At 40.3% G+C, this 16,701-nt stretch overlaps 1 long non-coding RNA gene across 1 annotated transcript; it reads right to left on the bottom strand.

Moving 5' to 3' along the window:
- Nucleotides 1-6,208: 6,208 nt before the first annotated feature.
- On the bottom strand, nt 6,209-13,146 carry LOC115156065 (uncharacterized). Its single transcript, XR_003868176.1, has 7 exons — nt 11,063-13,146; nt 10,812-10,942; nt 9,586-10,686; nt 9,257-9,307; nt 9,030-9,128; nt 7,253-7,418; nt 6,209-6,814 (listed from the first exon to the last, which is right to left on the bottom strand). It is a non-coding gene; the product is annotated as an uncharacterized LOC115156065 (long non-coding RNA).
- Nucleotides 13,147-16,701: the final 3,555 nt, after the last annotated feature.

Genomic DNA, 16,701 nt, shown 5'->3' with positions numbered 1-16,701 from the left:
GGGTGCTTTTGTGTTTTTCTATGTTTTCTATATCTATGTTTAGTTCTAGTTTTCTATTTCTATGTTGTTGTTTTTTGGGATGATCTCCAATTAGAGGCAGCTGGTCCTCGTTGTCTCTAATTGGAGATCATACTTAAGTAGAGGTTTTTTTCACCTGTGTTTGTGGGTAGTTGTATTCTGTTTGGTCTATGTACCTGACAGAACTGTCCGCGGTCGTTTTTTGTTATTTTGTCTTTAGTGTTTTTGAGTTCAAATAAATTTCATCATGAGCACTCAACACGCTGTGCTTTGGACCCTCTCTACGACAGCCGTTACAGAACTACCCACCACGACTGGATCAAGCAGCGTGCCCGGGAGGAGATGGATTCCTGGTCTCTGGAGGAGAGGCTAGAGAGGGTAAACTGGACTTGGGGCCAAGTACTGGACAGATATAGAAGCCTGCCGGGGAGGCACGAGAGGCTACAGAAACCCAAAGAATTTTTTTTTGGGGGGGGCACATGGAGCAGTCGGCAGAGCCGAGGAGTAAACCAGAGCCAATCCGGGAGAAGAGGGAAAATTTGGAGAAGGGAGAAATGGGAGAGTTATTGAGTTGGTGGAGGATACACAAGTTTTTCCCAAAGGAACGTGTCGTCAGTTTGGTGCCACCTGAGTCAGCTCCCCGTACTCGTCCTGAGAAGTGTGTGTGGAAGTTCCGGAACAAGTGATACCGGCTATACACACCAGGTCTCCAGTACTTCTCAACAGCCCGTTACGTCCTGTGCCTGCTCCTCGCATTCGCCCTGAAATGCATGTCACCAGTCTGGTGCCACCTGTCCTGGCTCCACGCACTAAGCCTTCAGTGCGCCTGCCCAATCCGGCGCCTCCAGCGACGCTCCCCAGTCCGGAGCTTCCAGCAACGCTCTCCAGTCCGGTGCCTCCAGAGACGCTCTCCAGTCCGGTGCCTCCAGCGACGCTCTCCAGTCCGGAGCCTCCAGCGACGCTCTCCAGTCCGGAGCCTCCAGCGACGCTCTCCAGTCCGGAGCCTCCAGCGACGCTCTCCAGTCCGGAGCCTCCAGCGACGCTCCCCAGTCCGGAACCTCCTGAGACGGCCTGCAGCACGGAACCTCCTGAGACGGCCTGCAGCCCAGAGTCTTCAGCGATTGACGTACAGTCCGGTTCCTTCGACGATCCACGGTCCGGTGGTACTAAAGCAGAGGGATCAGCGGGTGGAGCGGGGGTTACGCCCCGGAGCCGCCTCCTCTGCTGGAAGATAAGGTTATGTGGACTGCACTAGAGCCGCCATAGATAGGAGTTACCCACCCTATCCTCCCTTTTGTTTTTGTTTGTTTTGTTTAGTGGCATTCGGAGTCTGCACCTTTGGGGGGGTACTGTCACGTCCTGACCATAGTAAGATGTTATTTTCTATGGTAGAGTAGGTCAGGGCATGAATGGGGGTGTTTTTGTGTTTTTCTATGTTTTCTATATCTACGTTTAGTTCTAGTTTTCTATTTCTATGTTGTTGTTGTTTGGGATGGTCTCCAATTAGAGGCAGCTGGTCCTCGTTGTCTCTAATTGGAGATCATACTTAAGTAGGGTTTTTTTTCCACTTGTGTTTGTGGGTAGTTGTATTCTGTTTAGTCTATGTACCTGACAGAACTGTGCACTTTCGTTTTTCTCTTTGTTATTTTGTCTTTAGTGTTTTTGAGTTAAAATACATTTCATCATGAGCACTCAACACGCTGCGCTTTGGTCCCCTCTCTATGACAGCCATTACAGCCCCCTGTAACTAAAGTTAATCGTACTTTAATCTTATCACTCCTGTGTTAAATTAATTCTGCCGATTGTGGGTAATATGAACCGTATTTCTTTTCCTATTTAAAATATGTCCTAAATACTTAACATAAGTCTACCATAATTACAACTTATTCTTGCTAACTTTATAATCTTATTCAACAAAAAAGTATAATAATACTATAATATCATTTTTATAGACTTGTTGTGTTAAATTTCACACAAAAATATAATCTACATAAAACAACAGCTAACTACCTAAGGGAAAATAAAACTTAGCTAGGTTACTAAACATTACTTAAGCTATAATAGTGGTAGTTTCAAAATAACCTTATAACAATCTTTTATAAACACTCCTTCGCCCCATAAATATAAATCCAAATCTCAAAGGACCGTATCCTCCCCCATTTTTAACACATAAGTCTCCATGAGAGTAATGTATAAAAAAACACTACTACTGGTCAAAAGATAAAACAAAATTTCAAATAACATAATCAAATTAAAATCACTACTCTGAAAAACTCCACAAGGGATAATTATTGTATGGTCATAGGAAAATAGACTTAAGGAAGCCTATCCTTAGTCAAAGGCAATGCCCTTTCTTTCTTCACATTGGTCCAAATTACAAATATGTCTAAGAACTATAAACTCCATCATAATTATCAATTACACAAATTACCTTGAAATCAGTATTACAAATGACCTTAAATTCATTATCCAAATGGCTTTCCAATGAGGCTGGTCAAACCACAATGGAAAGTCATGAGAGGTCATAGGTCATACAAACCTTTCAAATAAGTGTTTCTTACTATATTAGACAAATTAAAGAAAAACAGTCAAACATTTCCTACACGTTGTATCCCAGGTTCCCAGAACATTCCTTTATCAAAAGAATTCACGTGTTTAATTAAAACTCCATGTGTGTGCGTGCCCCTTTAAGATACCTTGGCACTAAGACAAAAGGAAAACTCACCAAACCCAAAAGAAATAGTACACACAAATCAAACATAGTATTTTATAAACACCAACAAATAGTTATACACTATGTGTTGTGTGTGGGTATTTGCAAACCCTAAGGTAAAAACAAACAAACTTGCCAGGCCTCAATCTCACTCACTCTCCCCAAGATTATAGCCCCGTGAAACATTCCAAAGAGAGACAATGAAACCCCCATTTTCCCAGAAAAAACACAAAACACTTCATCAGCATTCATTATACTACACCGATACAGAAACCCAAAAGTTAACTACAAACAAACAACTGATAATAATGATAATTCCACTGTACTCCCTCAAATCATTAATCATTCGTTTTAATCTACATCAATGTATATCTATGCTTAATTTATCCTGGTATCATTACTAGACCAATGTCCAACAAATATGTGATAGCTTTTTCTCCTTAGATTGTTCCTGTTACCCCACTAAATGTAAAAAAAAATTCTGTCGCTAATGTAGTACATTTGTCAGCGTAAGGAATCAGTGATATTTAATCCCAGGCATTTAATAGTGTAGACGTGTTTTCCTATTTCTCCTTAACCATACATACTTTAGGTGACTTCCATCCGTCCCGGAAGAAAGAATCCTACTCAAACACATCAGATAATACAATGTTTAATTAAGTGAAATCAAAACCTAAAATAAATAATAAACAGTAAACAATAAACAAACCCATAACCCCTTTCCAGCAATCTAATCATTTCAACCTGTTGCATAAATTTTGTAAAAACAAACCTGTTGTTTAACACATCAAAAATCTTTAAAAAGATGGTGCTGTCTCATCTCCATATCTCTGTCTCTCTCTTTCTCTCTGCTCTCGCTCTCTCTTTCTTGTTCTCTCTGTCTCGGTACTGTCTTTCTCTCTCATCCTTTAGAGGAGCTCTACACTCTCAGGCCAGATGTCCTGTTTTGTCACAATTAAAACACTTTCTATCGTCTGATCCTGTCCATTTTTCCCCTTCCCTCTTAGGTCCCTTCCTTCTTTCCTTCTCTACCCCCTCTCTTGCGGGCTTCTGATAGCCACACCCTGGCTGTATCTAACCCTTCTGCCTGCTGCTTTCCTATATTATCTCTACAGGTTTTATGCATCTTTTTAACCTCTCTGGTATCATTGGGACGCTAGCGTCCCACCTCGACAACAGCCAGTGAAATTGCAGGGCACCAAATTCAAACAACAGAAATCCCATAATTAAAATCCCTCAAACATACAAGTATTATACACCATTTTAAAGATACACTTCTTGTTAATCCAACCACAGTGTCCGATATCAAAAAGGCTTTACGGCGAAAGCACACCATGTGATTATGTTAGGACAGCGCCTAGCCACAAGAAACCATACAGACATTTCATAGACAAGGAGAGGACTCACAAAAGTCAGAAATAGCGATTAAATGAATCACTAACCTTTGATGATCTTCATCTGGTGGCACTCCCAGGACTCCATGTTACACAATAAATGTTTGTTTTGTTCGATAACATCCCTCTTTATGTCCAAAAACCTCAGTTTAAATTGGCGCGTTATGTTCAGTATGCATTGTCTCAAATAACATCCGGTGAAATTGCAGAGAGCCAAATCAAATTACAGAAATACTCATCATAAACATTGATGAAAAATACAAGTGTTATACATAGGATTAAAGATACACTTCTTGTTAATCCAGCCGCTGTGTCAGATTTCAAAAAGGCTTTATGGCGAAAGCACACCATGCGATTATGTTAGGACAGCGCCTAGCCACAAAACACCATACAGACATTTTCCAGCCAAGGAGAGGAATCACAAAAGTCAGAAATAGCGATTAAATTAATCACTTACCTTTGATGATCTTCATCTGGTGGCACTCCCAGGACTCCATGTTACACAATAAATGTTCATTTTGTTCAATAATGTCCCTCTTTTTGTCCAAAAACCTCCGTTTTGTTGGTGCGTTTAGTTCAGTAATCCAAAGGCACAAAGCGCGCTCTCAACACCCAGACGAAAAGTCAAAAAAGTACAATAAAAGTTCGTAGAAACATGTCAAACGATGTTTAAAATCAATCCTCAGGTTGTTTTTGTCATAAATAAACAATAATATTTCAACCGGACAAAAGCTACGTCAATAGAAAAGGAGAAACAAGAAAGGCTCGCTCCCGATCACTCGCTGGCTTCATGTCTGGAAATTTCCACTGTCCACTCATTGAAAGTGCTGTATCTCCCTCATTTTTCAGAGTAAAAGCCTGAAACAATGCCTAAAGACTGGTCACATGTAGAAGAAGCCACAGAGATCGTGAACTGGGTCCTAAGTCTTTGTATGGTGGATAGGCTTTCAATGGAAAAACAGCCTTTCAAAATAATAGTACTTCCTGGATGCATTTTCCTCAGGTTTTTGCCTGCCATGTCAGTTCTGTTATACTCACAGACATTATTTTAACCGTTTTGGAAACTTTAGAGTGTTTTCTATCCAAATCTACCACTTATATGCATATCCTAGCTTCTGGGCCTGAGTATCAGGCAGTTTAATTTGGGCACGCTTTTCATTCAAAATTCCGAATGCTGCCCCCTACCCTAGTGAAGTTAATCATAGACTCTAACTTGTCTATATCTAGACGCCCAACAAAACCATACTTCTTCCTCCACTTCGGACCATAATATACATTCCTCTTATCTTTATATTCCATATATCTCTCATCCCCGGTTAATTCCGGGACTTCCTTTGAGGTTTTACTACCCATTATTCCTATTTAACAATCCCACACTTTTAAAAGTACGCCTTTGTCTTATAGGCTTTAGGTGTTTATACCTCTCCCTGCATACTTTTAATAGTCCCTGCTCAGACTATCTCAACACAAGTTAGTTTATTTTTATTAATGGCCTTAACTACTACGAGTCATTTCGGACCCGTATCCGTTCGAAATTACAATGATCTGTTACCCAGTGCCGTCTAACACAAATGTAGATACTTTTGTAATTAAACTTTCTCTACGTTAGATTATATAGGCGGTATACCCGATACAAATCAAACCTTTTCGTTTGCAATTAAATCTCCCATACAGTTTACTATGACACGAATGCTTATAGGAATTTAATCCTATCCATTAAGTCAACCTTTTTGTAAATTTAAATTAATCCAAACTAGTGAATAAAGATTACTGACCTTATCCTTGCAGCTGAGATTCAATATTGGTTGGATCTCGTCACCGTTCCTGTCGTTCCCAGTTTGCCACCGGCCTGTAACGGACCCCCAATGTTAGAGGGCAGGTCTTTGTTACTACGGATGTATCATTCGCCTGTGCACGGTTTCGGTGTCCCATGGGATGACAGAAACAGGTATTGAGATCCGGCTCGAAGGACCAAGTTGTCACGAGAATTTCTATTTCAATGTTCTAACTGAACTATTTTATATCTCTGTCTAATTCCTGAAGGTTGTAAAACTCCAGTTTAAATAAATAGACAAAGTCTCAGTCTGCAATAGGTCAATTCTTTATTCAGAGAGCGCTCTGCCCCCCAAAAGCAGAGCCAGTCTTTTATACACACAAAAATCCTTATCTTAGGCTACTCCCTGTTCAAACAAACAGTATTTTCCACTGACCACAGAATAGAGAAAGAACTATCAATATTTTCACATTCTTCAAGTCTTTCACTTCTCCTCCCCCGTTGGGGCCCCTTGGTTTGAAGACCTCTAATGGTTTTCTGTTATCTGTTTTGCAGCTGCACCCTGCTTGCACATCTACAAAATAATATAATGCCCTAGTTCTAGAATTCTAACAGAGCTACACACATTCTCAGATTATATTCTTGAGTCTAACACATTTCACACAGTTATATAATTTTGGGTGGAATACTTTAGTCATTACCTTTAAACATTCAAATTCTTCTATCAGGAAACAACCTAAGGGAGTGCCAAATATAGGGGAGGTAATAAGTGAGGTAATGATTGATGCCAGGTGTGCGTAATGATGGATCCCAGGACCGGTGGTTAGTATACCGGCGACGTCGAACGCCGGAGGGGAGGAGCAGGAGCAGACGTGACACACCCAAAGCCATCCACGTGACAAAGCCACCATTTGACTGAAAAACAGATTATTTCAAACCACATCAGTTAGTTTAATTGAACAAATATTTACAACAACTTATTTATAAGAAATATATACACAATCTAAGAGAATATCCAATTTACGCAACGCAATGGCTGTTCGTTCTTTGTCTATAAAGCCCATATCAATGAATTTTCTAGTACCAAAAAAATGAAACATCTTTATTTGATCAGCTCTAGCTACAGTATTATGTCATTCAAGTGTTGATCTCATCAGAATCAAAAACCGATGAGAGCAGATTACATTAATGAGACATTTTTCAAGATCAACAGATAGCCCACTTTGGGGTATTTGAATTTGCATTAATTATCAGAAATGAATGCATTGCCTTACTTGTGAATTGTTTTTACATATTGTTAAACAGATGTTATACTTGACACACTGAGGTCTCTGTAGTTCAATGGCATTTTACCCCTTCGGCCGTTATTTAATCATCCACCTTCAACGTTCCAAGACGTTGGTAGATGCTTCCCTGTCCATTGAAACTGGCCAGTATGATCCCCTCCGTACTGGAGAGGTACGAACCCCAGTTCAGTCTGTAGCGATAATCTGCCTTCTGACTACAGGGGCCTCCATATCTGCAAGGGAAATCAGTATATAACTTGACACAACTTGACCAATTACAATTATTGTAATATAATGTACTGGATCTGGAGGCAGTAAAGTGAAGTGAAATGAATGGGGTAATCAATTCTCTGCAAATCCTGTAAGATGCTTAGGCCTGTGTACTTACATATCAATTAGAAGAGGGTACTTTTATTTTTTGGGGGAAAATTAGGGCGTAACATCATTTGACACCAAAGATCTTGCTGCTGGTGAATCTCTGATCCACCTCTACGCAGACGACACCATTCTGTATACTTCTGGCCCTTCTTTGGACACTGTGTTAACAACCCTCCAGACGAGCTTCAATGCCATACAACTCTCCTTCCGTGGTCTCCAACTGCTCCTAAATACAAGTAAAACTAAATGCATGCTCTTCAACCGATCGCTGCCTGCACCTGCCCGCCTGTCCAGCATCACTTCTCTGGACGGTTCTGACTTAGAATTTGTGGACAACTACAAATACCTAGGTGTCTGGTTAGACTGTAAACTCTCCTTCCAGACTCACATCAATCATCTCCAATCCAAAGTTAAATCTAGAATTGGCTTCCTATTTCGCAACAAAGCATCCTTCACTCATGCTGCCAAACATACCCTCGTAAAACTAACCATCCTACCAATCCTCGACTTCGGCGATGTCATTTACAAAATAGCCTCCAATACCCTACTCAACAAGCTGGATGCAGTCTATCACAGTGCCATCCGTTTTGTCACCAAAGCCCCATATACTACCCACCACTGCGACCTGTACGCTCTCGTTGGCTGGCCTTCGCTTCATAATCGTCGCCAAACACATTGCCTCCAGGTCATCTACAAGACCCTGCTAGGTAAAGTCCCCCCTTATCTCCGCTCACTGGTCACCATAGCAGCACCCACCTGTAGCACGCGCTCCAGCAGGTATATCTCTCTGGTCACCCCTAAAGCCAACTCCTCCTTTGGTCGTCTCTCCTTCCAGTTCTCTGCTGCCAATGACTGGAACGAACTACAAAAATCTCTGAAACTGGAAACACTTATCTCCCTCACTAGCTTTAAGCACCAGCTATCAGAGCAGCTCCCAGATCACTGCACCTGTACATAGCCCATCTATAATTTAGCCCAAACTACTACCTCTTCCCCTACTGTATTTATTTATTTTATTTATTTTGCTCCTTTGCACCATATTATTTATATTTTAACTTTGAACTTTCTTCAAATAACAAATCTACCATTCCAGTGTTTTACTTGCTATACTTTATTTACTTTGCCACCATGGCCTTTTCTTGCCTTTACCTCCCTTATCTCACCTCATTTGCTCACATTGTATATAGTCTTGTTTTTTTCTACTGTATCATTGATTGAATGTTGTTTTACTCCATGTGTAACTCTGTGTTTTTGTATGTTGTCAAACTGCTTTGCTTTATCTTGGCCAGGTCGCAATTGTAAATGAGAACTTGTTCTCAACTTGCCTACCTGGTTAAATAAAGGTGAAATAAATAAATAAATAAAAAATCTGTTGGCAAAAGGTAGTGAAACATGAGGCCAATAGATATACATTTGATTTAGCATGGTATGATTTGGTCTGCCAGTCTGTAAAACTTCAGTCTCACCAAATTCTGCTACCCTCAGGGTCCCACACTGCATGGTCGGCATTTGGAATTATTTTATCATGTCTTCAAGATCTTTGTTGTCACGAAGAACCAGGAGCTCTAAAACAAAACTTCTTTATCAATTAAAAGTCAAATCAGAAGTTGGCCCGTTTATGGTGAAGATTCATGAACCTGAGTATTGGTCAGTTAGAAAGAGTATTTTCATAATAGTGTTACTTTTTGCGTACCTTCACCTGAGCCTCTATCGTCCCTGAGTGTGAACAAAGGTGTTCCAGGTTCTGTTAAGAAACAATCAGCACACACAATACACTAAAACATCACGTAGGCTAATTGTTCACCACATAACATCAGGTACTAACTGACCTGGAGATCTGAGGTCAGAACTGAGACTGTGGCCTATGGGCCTTGGTCAAAAATAGTGCACTACACAGGGAATAGGGTGTTATCTGGGACACTTCTTGTATCACTCATTGATATTGCGCAGCACAGTTATTTTTGTGCATTGATCACGGATGGGTTAGTGCTCAGGGTGTGAATGGGGAATGGGGTAACTGACCATAGCAGTCCATGCGGTAGTAAGAGGCATCGTAGCTGAAGCAGGCTGAGTTGTACTGACACCTGTCCTGATACAGGCCACAGGTGAGGCACTGGGGGAGCACAGTGGCTCCTTCCGATCATAACCCTCACAAACAAACAAACCACAGGTTCATACGAGTTAACATCTCCGTCTGAACGATGAACAATTGAACATACTTTCATGGTTTCTTTGGTATTCAGGATCATGAATTTAGAGAAACCACTTGAAATGAAATATCCATGGGGTGTTATGAGAAACACATTAAAGACAATGTGGTCAAAGTGATAGATAAATAGTAGGTTTACTCTACTTTGTTATCTAATGAAGTGCAATGGATTTGCATCTGTACTTACATAGCGCCTTGGGTGAGTTCTGAAATGTAGATGACCTCCCATTTGCCTGAGGTAATGGGTGTTGCCTTGCCCTTTGGAATGATATACACTTTCATACCGTAGGTATTGAATTCTGATATTGCTAACATTTACAGTAGACTGGAATCAATCAATCAAATCTACACATTTGAACAACTACAACCCCTGGCAGGTAGCCAAGTGGTTAGAGCGTTGGGCCAGTAACCTGAAGGTTGCTGGATCTAATCCCCAAGCTGACAAGGTAAAAATCTGTTGTTCTGTCCCTGAACAACACAGTTAACCCACTGTTGGATGTCAATTACAGCAGCCCTCCCACACCTCTCTGACTCATAGGGGTTGGTTAAATGTGGAAGGCATTCAGTTGTACAACTGACTAGGTATCTCCCTTGAATGGCTAGCAAGTCTGCATTTTATTATCCTATGCATATTGGCAAATACACCTTGATTTGATTTTGAATAAGCAATCACTTTAAGGAATAAAACACTAAAACGCTTATCTTTCACATGGTGAATTTGTTTAGAACCGTATGTGTCACATCACTTTGTAGAAACTTATATGATCACCTGCAAACATTGGTTGGAGAGGAACATACTGGAAAATGGAAATAATGGAACAAAATATTTCATAAAAAGCTACATGGTTCTTTCCTTATACAGTATGTGATCTTACCTGGTCAACCCAACCTGTCTTGCTTACTTGTTCACATTTCTAAAATAAAAAAATACATGTATTTTAATACGTTTATCAAGACAAAATATTCATGATTCTCTGTTCTCTGAATGCTGTTGTCTACCAAGGAGCCCACCCACAGAGTGAGGTGAGGTGACAACTACCTGGTTCTCATTCCAGTTGTTTCCGTCAAGGTCATAGATCTGTAAAAGGACATGGTTCTGCTTCCTCCTGGTGCACTGAACAGCGGCGTGCTCATCTGTCACCCCATGTGACTGATCTCAAATAGTGATCACTGGGAGAAAAACAACACAAAGCGACCGGTTTATATCTCCCTTTTTTATATCACCCTATGACAACACTTTACTATATCAACCGCTATCAACGTATATGAAAGTGTGACATGATACTGTACCCTGCACCAATGGAATCTGGCACCACCACCTGTGTCCACCTTGACGGATTTGTTGTGTCCACCACAAATAGCTTTGCCTTACAATTTGTTGAACCAGCCTTGACAGGAGATAACACGAATAACAAAAATGTGGGGCATTCTTTCAGGATACAGTACATATACTTCAAATACTATATTTACTCTGTACAATGTACAACACACACATAATGCGTGATCATGGTATACTGTATATTTGACCTATTACCTGCTATCTGTGGTATATATATCATTCTTATGACATTCATACCATGTTTTAAAAAGGGCCCATATTACAACATCCCACCTTAGGGTATGGGACAACCACCGTTCTGGGGTATTGTCCATATCCATCCAAAAAGAACTCGATCGTGTCATTAAACTCAACATCAGACAGATACTTTCCAGTTGGTGACCACCATATTGCCTCATTGGATGAGAAAACCTCCTCTGAAAAAAAGTGGAAGAAATCACGTTACTCAAAAGCCTCGTGTGTGTGATGAAACCCACCTTGTCCCTTCCCTCTAAAATGGGTCAATACTACTCAGTACTCACCCTCATATGCCCAGTCAGGGGCACCGTTAAGGATCTGATGATCTTTCCCATTATGGGTGACTTGCATGGCTTCAGCAGTGGCGTTGGGTTTCAAATAAATGTTGTAATTCCAGACGTAAGCCTGGCAGAGAGGCCAATAGTCGACTTAATGTCAGCATTCCATTCTCTTTAGTTTACACTAGAGACAGCCTACTGGAACGTCCTCTACAGTGGTTTTAATGCCCTGGAATCCTACTCCAGACTCTTTTGGTTGGTGCAGCAGCTAAACCCACTGTGCTTTTGCATGTTTATCGCTCAGGGCCATTGCCCATACTTGACATGGGAGAGAGAGCACATCTGGTGTTTGGGTTAAAGTTCAAGATAAGATGCACCTTTGGCATCAGGATATCAGTAGAGCAAAGTTTTATTTAAGTGTATGAAAGTGTAGTCTTATTTTGTGCTTGATTGGTGGATGCTGCTGGGTGTGAGTGTGGTGCGGGGGAATGAAAATGGAAATGCAAAACTCCATAAGAGAACCGGAGGAAACTCCATATCAAGGGGAATTTATTCATTTTATGAATAAGTCCAAAGGACACGCACTATATCTTAGCTAACCCTTTACGGGTGGTAGACTATAACACATTACACTATATCTTAGCTAACCCTTTACGGGTGGTAGACTATAACACATTACACTATACCTTAGCTAACCCTTTACGGGTGGTAGACTGTAACACATTACACTATACCTTAGCTAAGCCTTTATGGGTGGTAGACTGTAACACATTACACTATACCTTAGCTAACCCTTTACGGGTGGTAGACTGTAACACATTACACTATACCTTAGCTAACCCTTAATGAGTGGTAGGCTGTAACACATTACACTATACCTTAGCTAACCCTTTACGGGTGGTAGACTGTAACACATTACACTATATCTTAGCTAACCCTTTACGGGTGGTAGGCTGTAACACATTACACTATACCTTAGCTAAGCCTTTATGGGTGGTAGACTGTAACACATTACACTATACCTTAGCTAAGCCTTTATGGGTGGTAGACTGTAACACATTACACTATACCTTAGCTAACCCTTTACGGGTGGTAGACTGTAACACATTACACTATACCTTAGCTAAGCCTTTATGGGTGGTAGACTGTAACACATTACACTATACCTTAGCTAAGCCTTTATGGGTGGTAGACTGTAACACATTACACTATACCTTAGCTAAGCCTTTATGGGTGGTAGACTGTAACACATTACACTATACCTCAGTTAAGCCTTTATGAGTGGTAGACCATAACACTGTAAATATTGGGTTAAGTTCTACATTTCTATGCACTAGATAGAGCAAAGGACGTAAGTGAAGCCCATCTGATGATAATTATCATTTTGTTCAATTTATTGAACAGAATGGAGTGATGGATCTCAAAAAAGTGAAAGGTTAAAATCAAATCAAATCAAATCAAATGTATTTATATAGCCCTTCTTACATCAGCTGATATCTCAAAGTGCTGTACAGAAACCCAACCTAAAACCCCAAACAGCAAGTAATGTAGAAGCATGGTGGCTAGGAAAAACTCCCTAGAAAGGCCAAAACATAGGAAGAAACCTAGAGAGGAACCAGGCTATGAGGGGTGGCCAGTCCTCTTCTGGCTGTGCCGGGTGGAGATTATAACAGAACATGGCCAAGATGTTCATAAATGACCAGCATGGTCAAATAATAATAATCACAGTAGTTGTCGAGGGTGCAACAAGTCAGCACCTCAAGAGCAAATGTCAGTTGGCTTTTCATAGCCGATCATTGAGAGTATCTCTACCGCTCCTTCTGTCTCTAGAGAGTTGAAAACAGCAGGTCTGGGACAGGTAGCATGTCCGGTGAACAGGTCAGGGTTCCATAGCCGCAGGCAGAACTGTTGAAACTGGAGCAGCAGCACGGCCAGGTGGACTGGGGACAGCAAGGAATCATCATGCCAGGTAGTGCTGAGGCATGGTCCTAGGGCTCAGGTCCTCAAACTTTATCTGGAGGAAACTCCAACATGGTTGCTGAGGTAAGGGATTAAATTGAAGCCGTTAACGTGAAGAAAACTCCATCTGTAGCTCATTTATGAGCGGAATAGCACAGTTGCTAGGGTGAAAACTGTGGTTGACGCCTTAGCTAGAGGAATTGTTGGATTTCCATTGTTGTTTTCTTTGCACTTGCATTCCATAACATCTATGAATCACATTATTATTATAGTCTTGACGTCAAATGGGAGAACCAAGGACACAGGTGGCTCTTAATGTTGTGAAATTCTTCCTAGTGTTTACAGAACAACTGGTTCTGAGAGATTAGGATCAGGACCAGAAAATGTAACAGTAAGCAAATGTAACAAAATGGATGACTGCAGTGTAGCTGTTATTATGAGTACATGTTGTATGGATTGCTAAGGCATAAGAATATGAAAGTGTGTATTCTTATTTTAAATGTACAGTATGTAGTTCTGTACCTGTCTATTAATATTATGTATTATGTAATTTTATGTAGTTCTGTCCTTCAGCTGTAATTTACTATTAATATGATGTATTTTGTGTTTTGTGTGGCTCCCAGGAAGAGTAGATGCAGCTTTGGCTGTAGCTAATGGGAATAAAAAAAACGAAATACTTTCAAATAAAACGTAGGTTATATTCTGATTTCTCAAATTGTTCTGTTGTTGTTTGATATTGTCCATGGATAGGCTTGACTTTGTATTTTATAGTGTATACACATGACTTGAACAACAGCGTCCCAAATGGCACCCTATTCCCTACACAGTGCACTACTTCCCTATGGGCTCTGGTTAAAATGAGTGTACTAAATGGAGAATAGGGTGCCATTTGGGACACTAGCCTAGATAGTCTATCAGACTGTTTTTTAATTACTCACCAGTTTGTTACTCACCAGTTTTGTTTTCTTTTCCTTTTTCCAGGAAAAGTATTGCACAATTTGTGGAATGTTCACAGGATTGATAAATGTTCTGGGGGAAAAAAAGATGGAAACATCAGGGCCTCGTTTCCCAGAGACTTCGTTAGTAACTTTGCTCTTAAACACTTTCCCACATCTAAGAGTGATCCAGACCACTCATAGAGCAGCCAAAGGACAGTGTTAGATGGTTTTTTTTGCCCTTTTTTAACTACTTTATTCACAGAAGATCTCTGCTAAACATAGAATCAAGATGTTTAGGCTAGGTATCTGTTTCACTGTGACCGCAGATTCAGAATGAAGTTGACTACAAACACAAAGTTCCCAAAGCGTTTTGCAATTGTTACAAACAACAATGAAGCATATATGGGTTAAGAACTTTTGTGAAAGAGCACAGTTTGAAATATATGGCAAATAGAAATCAAACCGGTTGGACATCAGAAATAGATGGGGGAGGTTGAGGATAGAGGAAGGACAGGAGTAAAAACAAACAAAATCTAACTATTTTAAAATAGACTGTGTCCATAAAATGTATATAGTATGTATAAGCTGGAACTAGAGGCCTAACCGTTTTTGTTCACTATATATATATTTGGCAAAAAATATATGGGGGATTGAAAGTGATGCAGCCAACTACATTGATGGATGCTACAATCTATCTGCAATATTAAAGCTGATCTACCCCCTAAAAAAATAAGAATAACTAACATCACACAAAAATTACCATCAAAATCCGTCTGTTGAAACTAGAGATATGTTATTGTTTTTTTTTGCATGGGCTGCGTCTCAATCCACCACATCCGCTGACTTCGCCCTGATAGGTGGCAGAGCTAGAGCGGTGTTTGTCAGATCATGAGACATCCTGAAAATGGGTCTTCTCATGAAAACGTCTGTTGTGTCCGAACGGTTTGGCCTACAAACTAATATGACCACTCTATTGAAAGATGAGACACTCACTAGCAGGATGATGTTCTCCGTTTTGCTTAAGGTCTCGGTGCCAGTATATTTGGAGATAGTTTAGCGCCTAAAATTAGGAGATAAATACATGCAAAAACATTTTTAAATAATTTCCTGATCTTTCTTATAGCTCTCAGATATACAGTACCAGTCAAAAGTTTGGACAATCCTACTCATTCAAGGTATTTTTTTGTTTTTTTTTACTACTTTCTACATTGTAGAATAATAGTGAAGACATCAACACTATGAAATTACACATATGGGATCATGAAGTAACCAAAAAAGTGTTAGACAAATCAGATTCTCTCAACCAGCTTCATGAGGTATTCACCTGGAATGCATTTCAATTAACAGGTGTGCCTTGTTAAAAGGTGTGCCTTTCCTTAATGTATTTGATGCGTTTAACACGTTTGAGCCAATCAATCAGTTGTGTTGCGTTGTGACAAGTTAGGAGTTCGCTGCAGCTAGCGACTGGAATGAGCTGCAACACTCAAACTGGACAGTTGTATCTCAATCTCTTCATTCAAATAATCAATCATGGACCTTTACTGACAGTTGTGGTTGCTTTGGGTGATGTATTGTTATCTCTACCTTCTTGCCCTTTGTGCTGTTGTCTGTGCCCAAAAATGTTTGTACCATGTTTTGTGATGCTACCATGTTGTGTTGCTACCATGTTGTTGCCATGTTGTGTTTCTACCATGCTGTGCTGTCATGTGTTGCTGCCTTGCTATGTTGTTGTCATAGGTCTCTCTTTATGTAGTGTTGTGTTGTCTCTCTTGTCGGGATGTGTGTCGTGTCCTATACTTATATATGTATATATATTTTTTTGCCCCCGTCCCCGCAGGAGGCCTTTTGGTAGGCTGTCATTGTAAATAAGAATTTGTTCTTAACTGACTTGCCTAGTTAAATAAAGGTTAAATAAAAATAAATAAATACATTTGGTAAAAGACCAAGTCCATATTATGCCAAAAACAGCTCAAATATGCAAAGAGAAATAACAGTCATGAAGGTCAGTCAATACGGAACATTTCAAGAACTTTTAAAGTTTCTTCAAGTGCAGCCGCAAAAACCATCAAGTGCTATGATGAAACCATCTCACCTGAGGACCACCACAGGAAAGGAAGACCAGTTACCTCTGCTGCAGAGGATACGTTCATTAGAGTTACCAGCCTCAGATTGCAACCC

Source organism: Salmo trutta, chromosome 20 (genome assembly GCF_901001165.1).
Source record: "Salmo trutta chromosome 20, fSalTru1.1, whole genome shotgun sequence".
Classification (NCBI taxonomy): domain Eukaryota; kingdom Metazoa; phylum Chordata; class Actinopteri; order Salmoniformes; family Salmonidae; genus Salmo; species Salmo trutta.
This window is presented reverse-complemented; position numbering and strand designations above follow the sequence as displayed.